Below are 12146 nucleotides of genomic sequence, written 5' to 3'. Positions count from 1 at the left end.
GGGCAACTTCACTTCCTTAAGCCCCAGTTTTCCCACCTGTAAAACAGGTGCAAAACAGCCTGATCATTGTTCTCAGGTCTGCCTCCTTTCTAACTTCTTCTAACTGCTCACCCAAACTTCACTTCGCCTGCCCTCAACTCACTACCCTTGAGCATTGCTCAGAATCTTCATCTCCTGGGACCCTGCAGAAGGATGTGCCAAATCACTCTGAGCCCTGGGGGTCACCATAGTCATGGTCCAAGACTCTGATGGGACTGCTGACATCAACCCTACTTTACAGATGAGGAAACAGAGCCCCGGGTCACCCAGCCTGCGTAAAAACAAGGCAGTTTCTCAGAGGAGTAAAGCATGCTAGCCCGGAGAACTCCAGGGAAAGGAGCGGTGCCAGGGGAGACAGTGGTCAGGGAGGGTTTCCTGGAAGAGATGACATTTTAGGGTCAGAACTTCCCAGACACAGCATCATGGTGTGCGGTGGGGGAAAGGAAGCCAGGTAGAGGGACCTGCCAGGGCCTGAAGTGGGAAGCAGTGGGTGTGTCTAGGGCCCTGGGAGGGCATCAGGAGAAAAGCAAGGAGATGGGCAGTTCTTGATCTCCCGAGCCCAGGCAGAGGGCTCTGGGAGGAACAGAGAGGCCCCAGGTTCTGAGTAAGCCCCCACTGATGGAGCCCCCTCTGGGCCCACTGGGTCTTTTTTTTTGCCCAGAAAGTGGATTCTCTGCCAGCAGACTGGTGGTTTCAGACCCTGCCTGTCTCACTGCTCCGATCCACCCAGCCCGCCCCACACCTCCATGCAAGGAAATTGAGAAGATTCAAAGTAGAGTGGGGGCTCTGGGAGGGGAAATATTTGGATTCTCCGAAGGCATGAGAATTGCCTGATTCCCAACCGATTAGGGGTAATTAACCCTTCGCAAGGCAGTAATTAAGTCTGTGCCTCTGAAACCGTAATTAGGAGCTCCAAGAGGCTCCGCCCCCCTCCCCAAGAGGCAGACAGTCCCCAACGCTGAGGCCAGCTGGGACTGGGGGCAGGGTTCTCTTCCCCTGGCAGGGTTGAGGGTTACTCCCAGCCTCCCAGCCTCCCTCAGTACCACCCCATCCCATCCCAAAGCAGGGATGCAGGGACCAGAGCCCATGGAACCCAGGCATTTTCCTTTGGGGGTTGTCAAGCTACACAAGGAGACTCTGCTTTTGCAGGGCATGAAGTCAGGGAGATGGGGCTGGGCAAGGGGCCTGGGGTGTGGGGCTAGCAACAAGCCTTAAGGGTTTATCTCTCTGGCCAAGGGAAGCGAAGCAGAGATCCAAACCTCAAAAGGGGTGAGGACCCCAGGGACACGGGCTGGCCACTGGGAGGATGGGGGCAGTCTTAGGGGGATCAGTGAGGACAGGAGATGCCTACTTACCATGGCCAAGAGGCACTGGCCTCAGGCATCAGACTGGTTGTGTGCTCTCTGGATCTCCCAGGGAGGTGGCCAGAAGATGAGGAGCAGAGATGACCCCATGCCCCAGTGCAGAGTTCCTGGTGTGGGGCAACTGGTGCACAATGATCCCTGGGACACACAGGTCCACAGAGACCCCCTGCTTTGCCCCTGCCCCATCTATATAGGCCCCGGCATCCCCCAAGGAGACTTCTTTTAAAAAATAATTATGAATTAAGCTGTCTTGGGTCTTAGCTGTGGCATGCAGGAACTTTGATCTTCATTGTAGCTTGCAGGATCTTGGTTCCCTGACCAGGGATTGAACTCAGGCCCCCTGCATTGGAAGCACAGAGTCTTAGCCACTGGGCCACCAGGGAAGTCCCCCTCAGCAAGCTTTCTGAGGCCAACTCTAGGTCCCCAAGTAGAGTCAGTCCCATTCCTCTCCACAACACATGCCCTTTGGTAGTATGAGTCAGTATCCTCAGAGGCAAACGCCTGGGAGAGGGAGGCAGGTCACATGGTCTGGGGTTTTTTCTCTGGTGTGTGTGGGGGGGTGGGGGGACACTTGCCCGCAGGTGTTCGTGGTGGGTTGGGAGGATGGTATCTATGTGGAGCTGAGTGGTGATAGAGGGCTTTTGGCTCAGTCTGAGGTTTATTCTTTTGCTCTCCAGCTCTGAGGAGATGACACCTCAAGGAGGGACACGGAAGCAGGGGACCTGTGAGATGGGGAGTGCAGGGTCGGATTTGTTTCCAAAAGAGTATCTGACATCCCACCTGACCTCTCCCTCCACCGCTCAGCTCTGGCCACCCTGATCCTTTCTTGTCCAACACCCCAAGCTCCTTTCTGTGTGCCCCAGGACCTTTGCACTAACTATGTCCTCCACAGGATGCCATGCCCCGGTCTTGGGGTGGCTGGGGCTTTGTCCCTCCCAGTGCGTGCTTAGTTGCTTTAGTCGTGTCCGACTCTTTGCGACCCTATGAGCTGTAGCCTGCCAGGATCCTCTGTCCATGAGAATACTCAACTGGGTTGTCACGCCCTCTTCCAGGGGATCTTCCCTACCCAGGGCCTGAACCCAGGTCTCTTATGTCTCCCGCGTTGGCAGGCGGGCTCTTTACCACTAGCGCCAGCCACCTGAGAAGCCCGTATCGCTCTCAGGCCTCAGTGCAAAGGCTGCTGCCTCCGAGAGCCCCTCTACTCCTTATTCAGAGCACACTTCCTGTCCTCTGACATCCTTCTGTTCACTTTCACCTTCAGAACACTCATCTCAACCGGGAACGGGCTCCTGGGTGGCTCTCCCTTTCCTCGCCTGTGTCCCCCCAGACTGAATGTTTCAGAATAGCAGGGAGATTTACCTATTATGTTCCTTCTGTGTCCTCTGAACCCAGAACAGAGTCCAGTACAGGTAAGTGCTGATAACTGCTGGTGATGGGAAGTAAATGGGCGACAAGATTACAGTGTGGAAACAGCGGCGGGGAAAAGCAGAACGTGGAGGAGAATTTTGTAGACGGATGGCAGGGGCTGCATCCAAAACTGCTGAGCGGCCTCCCTCCCCACAGGTCCTGGGCGGGGAGAGGTGGGAGGGGCGACCCACTTTCCGGGTAGTCGCACGCACCTCCCTCGGGTGGCCCACAGGTGGCGCTCGCTCCGCGCGCTTTTAGCGGCGGGAAGCACAGGTGGGAAAACCTGAGCTTTTGGTGGTCAAGAGGCACCTGCCTATTTAATCCCCGCCCCTATCTTCCTGGGGTCAGCCCCTGGCCGCCGTGTGGACGCCCCCAGGGGTCTCAACTTCTGGGGGTGTCGGAGGCACGGGGATGGTGGGGCTGAGACGGGCTGAGGGCTCCGCCCCACGCCTGCTCTTGCTCACGCATAACTAGTTAAGCAGCCTCATGCCTGAGAAGGGGTACCTTGAGGGTAGGGGAAGTGCTTGCTCTGCGCACGTCCTGTCTTAACCCTTTATAAACTGGATCTGGGTTCCGTGCTTGGCCTTGGTGGGCCCTCAGAGCCTACTTGTGGAATACTGAATGGAGGAATCCCCATTTTACAGAAGGGGAAACTGAGGCTCCAGGAGGCCCAGGTTCCAGAGTCGGAAAATGGTGAGGCTGGGGTTAGAGCCCTAGGTGTGTCCAAACTCCAGCATCAGTCGGTTAAAAAGAAAATAAAGAATGGATTTGTTAGTTACCCACAGCGATACAGGAATCCGTTTAGAAAGTCAAAACCTTCCCTGAACCTCAGGCCCCAGATGGTGATGGAGAAGGTTCCCTCCCACCTTGCTTTCTCTGTCTTCACAGGTGCCTACACATACCACTAGGGGCCCCTAGATTTCTAACTGGGGCACCGGGCATAAACTCCTCTCTCAGGGCCTCAGTTTCCTCATCTGTAAAATGGGTTTAATTGTCAGGGTTTTTTTTTTTTTGGGGGGGGGTTGTTTTACTTTTTTTTTTTCTGAGCTGTGTCTTCATAGCAGTGCATCAGTTTAATTGCCCTGTAGCACGTGAGATCTTAGTTCCCTGACCAGGGATTGAACCTGAGTCCCCTGCACTGGAAGATGGATTCTGAAACAATGAACATCAGGGAAGTCCCAGCTTAAATGGTCACTGACCTTTCTCCCCAGATGGCTGTGAGTGTCCAGTGGATTATGAAAAGCTTTTCCCATGAAAGGCTCTCAGAGCAGTGCTTGGCACATGGGCTGCGTCCAGACTGTGCAGGTCCCCTTTGGTGGTCTGCACATCCTGGTGGCTAACACACCATTCTTGAATGTTCCTGCTATTTGCCTACTATGATGGCCTGGTGCCTAGTGCATCTCTGTGATCTGAGGCTGCCTGTGAACCCCAGTGCTGTCTGCACTGGATATGCGTGCCTTCAGCTGTTTCTACAGGGAGGTCGGTTCTATGTGGATGCCAAGGTATGCGAGGCAGTTGCGCTCCATGGACTAGAATTTCTCAGTCTCAGCGTTCTTGACACAGGGGGCCAGGCCCTGCTTCGCTGTGGAGGGGGGGGCTGGCCCGTGCACTGCAGGGTGTTCCGCGGCCTCACCTGCCTTGACCCACTAGATGCCAGGAGTGCCTCCTCAGTGTGACAACCGAAAACGTCTGCAGACTCTGCTGAGCATCCCCTGAGGGGCACAGTCACCCTCACTGAGACCTCCAGCTGTATACCCTTCTGGTAGGTACCCACCCGGTCAGTGTACAGATGTGCATTTCTGCTTCTCTGTGAGTGCCCTGGGCGGGCTTCCCTCAGAAGCAGACTGTGACACAAGGGGGGAAGGCACAGGGCTTGTTTGGGAGATCAAATGGACGCTTGTCTTTCTGCCAAATTGCTATGTTGAAATCCTAACACTCAATGTGATGGTATTAGGAGGTGTGGCCTTTGGGAGGGATTAAGTCATGAGGGTGGAGCCATCATATAAAAGGGACTCAGAATGGACATGAGCACACTGCTATATTTAAGATGGATAACCAACAAGGACCTACCATATAGCACATGGAACTCTGCTCAGTGTTACGTGGCAGCCTGGATGGGTGGGAAGTTTGGGGGAGAATGGAGACGTGTATATGTATGACTGGTCCCTCTTCTGTTCACCTGAAACTATCACAACATTGTTAATCAGCTATACCCCAGTACAAAATATTTTTGGTGTTAAAAAATAAAAATAAAATGGATAACCAGCAAAGACCTACCATATAGCACATGGAACTCTGCTCAGTGCTATGGGGCAGCCTGGATGGGAGAGGAGTCTGGGGGAGAATGGAGACATGTATATGCATGACTGAGTCCATTTGCTGTCCACCTGAAGCTATCAAAATATTGTTCATCGGCTAGACACCAATACAAAATAAAAAGTTTTTAAGAAGGCACCCAGAGAGGGCCCTCTTCCTCTTTCTGCCATGTGAGGACAGAGGATGAAGTTGGCCTTTATGAACCTCAAAGGGAGCTCGCACCAGAACTCCACCATAATCTCAGTCATCCAGTTTCCAAAACTGTGAGAAGGAAATTTCTGCTGTTACAAGCCAGCCAGTCTAGGTGTTTTTGTTAGAGCAGCCAGAACAGATGAAGACAGGAGATGAGGGGGAAACTTGAGGGGGTGGATGGAGCGGGGAGGGGTGGAGAGACAGGGCTTGCAGATGCTCCAGGGGCTCTGGGAGACCCACGGACCATGCAGCTGCGAGGAGAGGGAGCAGAGGTATTTATGCGCCAAGTCCCTTCCCTCTTGGATTGAGGCCTGATTGCTGGGGGCGTGCACTGGCGCACGTCTGGCTCCTGGCCACAAGCACTGCACTGGTCAGGGGCCTGGAAGTGGTCCAGGCTTGGCAGCATCTGTGTGGGGGTGGGGGTGGGGTTTCTTTACCTTCCCGTGTGGCTGTTCCTGGGGGAGGGTGTGGGCTGTGGGCTGACTGGAGCCAGGCTGTGCCAGCCCACCCCGCGTTCGGCAGCCGGCTGTGTGTATATTTGGTGTGCCAGTGTGTGTTTATCTGCTGTGCATGTGTTTGCGTCTGTATTTATCTGGCGGCGAGTGTGCGACGTCTTTGTTTTCCCTTCTGCTCCGTCTCCGCGAACGTGGGGGAGAATTCTGTTTTTAATCAGGGGCCAGGGAACCGTCTCGTCGCCACGTTTGTGATGGCGATATTAATTTAAGGCCAATTGGAAGCGATCTTTCTGAGTCTTCAGGGAAGTGGCCTACCCTGGAAGCCTTCTAAAGGGAGGAGCAGCAGAGGGGAATCTTCCCTGCTCTTTGTGTGCGTAAAAGGGGAAACTGAGGCACGTGGCTGCAGAAACCCTCTCCCTAGGCAGCCAAGGAAAGGAAGTTTGCAAGCAAACCATTTTACAGGCGTAAAATCTTTTTTAAAAATTATTTTATTTATTTATTTTTGGCTGCACTGAGTGTTCCTTGCTGCGGCACAGGCTTTCTCTGGTTGCAGCAAGTGGAGGCTACTCTTCCTTGCCCTTGGTTAGCTTCTCATCACTGTGGCTTCTCTTAGTCTAAAGCACAGGCTCTAGGCCATTGGGCTTCAGTAGTTGTAGCTCGCAGGAGCTTTGTTGCTCTGGAGCATGTGAAATATTCCTGGACTAGGGATCGAACCTGTGTCCTCTGCATTGGCAGGCAGATTCTCATTCACTGTACCACCAGGGAAGTCCAACATGCATACACTCTTGATGATTCTCCTTGTATGTAGAAGAAAATAAAAAGATTATTGGCCCCATTTACAGATGAGAAATGGAGAAGGAAACGGCAACCCACTCTAGCGTTCTTGCTGGGAGAATCCCATGGACGGAGAAGCCTGGTGGGCTACACTCCATGGGGTCACAATCAGTCGGACATGACTGAAGTGACTTAGCATACATGCACAGATGAGAAAACTGAACCTCCAGGGACGGGACCCAGAGCTCATGTGAAGCCAGAGGCTCTTGGCCTCTTTCCAAGGCTGATTGTTTTCTTTCAAATGAAGGGACTTCCCCGGTTGCCCAATGGTTAAGACTGTGCCTTCCAATGAAGAGGTGAGCGGGTTTGATTGCTGGTGGGGGAACTAAGATCCCATATACCATGGGGTGCAGACAAAAAGTAAACGAGAAAACAAAACAAATGGCAAATCCCTTCTGAAGCTGTCCAGGGCAGCTTGCCCCTCACCTGCACCTCTGTTTCCCTGCTGGTCACCATGAGCCCTTCCCTGCTGCCAGCCCTCGGCAGGCTGAATAATCCCCGTTGCTTAAAAAGGGGCCAGCCTTCTCATACTTCTCTTCCTTGGATGCTCCAGGCCCAGGGGCCTGGCTGGCTCTGTGAACACAGATATTCAGTTCAGTTCAGTTCAGTCGCTCAGTCGTGTCCAACTCTTTGTGACCCCGTGAATCACAGCACGTCAGACCTCCCTGTCCATCACCAACTCCCGGAGTTCACTCAAACTCATGTCCGTCGAGTCGGTGATGCCATCCAGCCATCTCATTCTCTGTCGTCCCCGCCTCCTCCCACCCCCAATCCCTCCTAGCATCAGAGTCTTTTCCAGTGAGTCAACTCGTCGCATGAGGTGGCCAAAGTATTGGAGTTTCAGCTTTAGCATCAGTCCTTCCAATGAACACCCAGGATTGATCTCCTTTAGAATGGACTGGTTGGATCTCCTTGCAGTAATTAGCATTAATTAATTACCCCTTGTGGGGTGAGGGTGGTGCCTGTGGATTCCCAAGCTCTGAGACACCTAGAGGTTGACTTGGGTCCCTGGTATGGGTGCTCTAAGCCTGGGGTGGGAAAGGGCTACCCGTCCCAAGATGCTCCAAGTTGTTGAATCGCTAAGTCATGTTTGACTCTTTTGCGACACCATGAACTGTAGCCCACCAGGCTCCTCTGTCCATGAGGATTTTTCCAGGCAAGAATTCTGGAGTGGGTTGTCATTTCCTCCTCCAGGGAACCTTCCCGACCCTAGGATTGAACCTGCGTCTCCTGCATTGGCAGGTGGATTCTCTACCACTGTGCCACTGGGGAAGCCCACACCAAAGACAAAACTAAATTAAACTAAAACTGTCTAGTGATGCCACATTCTAGTGGAAGCAGAGCTTCTGTGTCAGGGAGAGCTGCCGAAGCTTTCTTCACCCATGCCCTGGGTGCTGAGGACTGAAGTGATTCTCTCAGGGATCTGGTTTCCCTGGATCCCAAGGAGGCTGGGAGATCCAGGTTGTGGTTGATCTGGAAGGTGACCCCAGGAAGCAAGGTTAGGGGAGAAGCCGAATAAGGGAGGGAAGGCATTGGATGAACGTGTCTTTGTGACCGAATCTCCACTATGGGCAACTGCGGCTCAGTCCTGCCAGGGAAATGCTGAGACACCAAGTAGAACACGCCTCTCAGAGTTTCCTCACCGGGGGCCGTGGGAGCTGGGGCAAGGACTGGTCCAGCAGTGTGTTTGCTCTCCATCACCTTCTGCCCTGCCTGGCAATAATGCAGCAGCCAGCAGTGGGTTGTCGGAAGCTGTGGGGTCAGTGTGCCCAGAAGTGGAGTCCGTTGGGGATACAAATGGGCGCTGATGTTCCAAGGGAGCAGAGACAGACAATAAACAGAACCAGTAAACCACAGGGCATGTTTGGAGGCGTACGAGTTGGAGAGAAGAGGAGCAATGAGGACTTCCCTGATGGTCCAGTGGTTAAGAACTCGCCTGCCAATGCAGGGCACACAGGTTTGATCACTGGTCCGGGAAGATTCCACATGCCACGGAGCAACTAAGCCCATGTGTCACAGCTACCGAGCCTGCGCCCTAGAGCCCATGCTCTGCAACAAGAGAAGCCACTGCACTGCAACTAGAGAGCAGCCCCCACTCGACACAACCAGAGAAAGACCAGGCACAGCAATGAAGATCCAGCACAGCCAAAAATAAATAAATCAAATTTAAAAGGGGGGAGGGTGCAATGAGGTAGAGCAAAGCTAAGTCGAGGATGCTGTGGGTGTAAGTTACTGACACCGAGCTCGGCCTCCCATCAGTTCAGTTCAGTCGCTCAGTCGTGTCTGACTCTTGCAACCCCACGGACTGCAGCATGTCAGGCCTCCTTGTCCATCACCAACTCCCAGCATCCCATAGGCGACCAATAAATGTTCTGTGATTCTGTCTAGTCCGTGGAGATGGAGAGAGAGGGGAAAGGGTGAGGGAGAGGAGCCGGTGTGGAATAGGCACCTGGGCAGGGTGGCAAGGGAGGGAGGGAGAGGCTGGTAGTGATGTGAAAAGTAATCGGCCCTTCTCTCTGGGAGGCGGCGAAACTCTAATTAGAATGAAAATGTGGTTTAATGAGGATGAAAACGGTAATTGTGCTGGGCAGCACTGTAGTCCCCACGGTGCCACTTTCCCAGGGGGCCCTTTCTGGGGCTCTGAAGACAGAGATGTGGATGAGGGGGACTCGGGGCTGCGGAGGGGTGTAGTCAGGACCTCATTCCCCGCTCCCAGAGGGTCCTCCCAGGTGACACCAGGTAAAGACACCAAGCAGAGCCCTACCTGCCCCCAGGGCTGGTTCCAGGTGCCCTGGGGCCCTGTTTTTCCATCTAGCCCCTTATCCTCAGTGGTGGGCTTCCCTGGTGACTAGACAGTAAAGAATCTCCCTGCAACGCGAGAGACCAGGGTTCGACCCCTGGGTCGGGAATATCCCCTGGAGAAGGAAATGGCAACCCACTCCAGTATTCTTGCCTGGAAAATTCCATGGACAGAGGAGCCTGGAGGGCTACAGTCCATGGAGTCTCAAAGAGTCGGACATGATTGAGCGACTAACACTTTAACACTATCCTCAGTGGTAACACAGTGGAACTGAGAAAGAGTGGTATTGTTTATTGAAGACTTACTACGTGCCAGGCACCATTCCAATCCCTTTACAGATGCTGACTCATAGAATCCTTAAAATTCTCTCCATTTTACAGGTGGCAATACTGAGGCACAGAAAGGGACTTCCCCAGTGGTCCAGTGTTTAAGAACCTGTCTTGCGAGGCAGGGGAGGTGGGTTCAATCCCTGGTCAGGTAACTAGGCTCCCACATGCCGCAGGGTACGCCACAATGACAGACCCGCATGATGCAGCTAAGACCCGGTTCAGCCGAATAAATATTAAAAAACAAAACAAAAGAGGCACGGAGAAACCATAGGCCCTGATAAGAATATATTGAAGAGAGGTTGGTTCAAGAAGCCAAAGCCCTTCTTTCTTCCTTAACCAGAAGTTTGCTGGGGGCACCAAGGGACTGACTGCCATCAAGGTCAAGGGACACTTCCTGCCTGCCTCCCCGCTTCTACAGTTTTTCCTTAACTATGTTTGAGGGACAGCCATTTCTATTTTTGGGCTTCCCAGGTGGTGCTAGTGGTAAAGAACCTGACTCCCAATATAGGAGACTTAAGAGATAGTGGGTTCGATCACTGGGTGGGGAAGATCCCCTGGAGGAGGACATGGTAACCCACTCCAGTATTCTTGCCTGGAGAATCCCATGGACAGAGGAGCCTGGCGGGCTATAGTCCATGGGGTCGCAGACCTAGCACCCATTTCTGTTTATCTGCTGCTTCGACTCTACTAGAGGAGATGGGCGTGGCTGAGGAGGGAGACTTTGTGTTCAATGGGCGTGGCTTGGTGGAGAGGTGGGTGTGGCTGGCTTTACCAATCACTGGGAGCCCAGAGGGTAAAGCGTGCCCCCGCAAGGCAGGAGACACGGATTTGATCCTTGGGTCGGGAAGATCCCCTGGAGAAGGAAATGGCAACCCACTCCAGTATATTTGCCTGGAGAATTCCATCGACAGTGGAGCCTGGTGGGCTACAGTCCATGGGGTGGCAAAGAGTCAGACGTGACCCAGGGACTAACAAACACTTTGATTTTCACACTTTCCAAACTCGGAAGAAGCAGAAGCTGAAAATTGCACTGTAGAATCCGGACAAAATGCTGGGGGTCCTGACTCCTAGGCCTGAACTTTCTTGCCATGAAAAAAGCCAAGAGGTTTTTCAAATGTTGGTCTGAATAAAGACTGAGGTTTTTAAGATCTCACTGGTCCCCACCTTTGCTTCTGAAGACATCAGCAATAAAGTGCTGCCTGTTATGAGGTCTTGTCGGGAAAGAAACCTTGGAGCCTCACTGGTGGCTCAGTGGTGAAGAACCCCCCTGCCAGTGCAGGAGACACGGGTTCGAGCCTTGATCCAAGAGGATCATACATGCCACGTAGCAGCTAGGTCCCTCATACGCTATAGCTGTTGAGCCTGTGCTCTGGAGTCTAGGAGTCCTGAAGCCTATGCTCTGCAACAGGAGAGGCCACCGCGATGAGAAGCCCCTGCATGGCAACTAGAGTGTAGGTCACGCTCACTGCAACTAGAGAGTAGCCCTCACTCACCACAAGTAGAGAAAAGTCCAAGTAGCGACGAAGACCCAGCACAGTCAAAAATAAATAAAATAAAATAAAAACAGAAACATTTATTGAGGCCAGAAGTGCAATACAAACAGACTTGTGTGGCTTTTCAAAGTCATCCCAGGTCAAGGGAAATTAGGTTTTTGACCACATGTACTGCAGATGCTGATTGCAACCATGAAATTAAAAGACGCTTACTCCTTGGAAGGAAAGTTATGACCAACCTAGAGAGTATATTAAAAAGCAGAGACATTACTTTGCCAACCAAGGTCCGTCTAGTCAAGGCTATGGTTTTTCCCGTGGTCATGTATGGATGTGAGAGTTGGACTGTGAAGAAAGCTGATTGCTGAAAAATTGATGCTTTTGAACTGTGGTGCTGGAGAAGACTCTTGAGAGTCCCTTGGACTGCAAGGAGATCCAACCAGTCCATTCTAGAGGAGATCAATCCTGGGTGTTCACTGGAAGGACTGATGCTAAAGCTGAAACTCCAATACTTTGGCCACCTCATGCAACGAGTTGACTCACTGGAAAAGACTCTGATGCTAGGAGGGATTGGAGGTGGGAGGAGATGGGGGCGAAAGAGAATGAGATGGCTGGATGGCATCACCAGCTCAATGGACATGAGTTTGAATGAACTCCGGGAGTTGGTGATGGACAGGGAGGCTTGGTGTGCTGTGATTCATGGGGTCGCAAAGAGTCGGACACGACTGAGCGACTGAACTGAACTGAACTGATGGCAGACAAAGCATTAAGAGCCTTAATATATAAAGAATCCTTATGGTTCAATAAGAAAAAGACAAATGTCCCAGATATATTGGCATAGGGCTCACAAAGGAATGATAAAAATTCAACAAACCTCTGTAAAGATGTGCCACCTGATCATTTATCAGTTAAAGGATCTC

The 12146-nt window shown here is 52.5% G+C and overlaps 1 long non-coding RNA gene across 4 annotated transcripts in view; it reads left to right on the top strand.

The window, feature by feature from the left end:
- LOC129559243 (uncharacterized) overlaps positions 1 to 12146 on the top strand; it is a 45625-nt gene that overhangs the window by 11794 nt on the left and 21685 nt on the right. The window contains exon 1 of one of the 4 annotated variants that reach the window (XR_016037970.1): positions 2603 to 2812. The exons of the other annotated variants lie outside the window; for them this stretch is intronic. This is a non-coding gene — a long non-coding RNA (uncharacterized LOC129559243). Of the gene's footprint in view, positions 1 to 2602; positions 2813 to 12146 lie in introns of those variants that run through there. 4 annotated transcript variants of the gene reach the window in all.

Source organism: Moschus berezovskii, chromosome 8 (assembly GCF_049115385.1).
Source record: "Moschus berezovskii isolate FMDL1 chromosome 8, NW_MosBer_1.0, whole genome shotgun sequence".
NCBI lineage: Eukaryota > Metazoa > Chordata > Mammalia > Artiodactyla > Moschidae > Moschus > Moschus berezovskii.
This window is presented reverse-complemented; position numbering and strand designations above follow the sequence as displayed.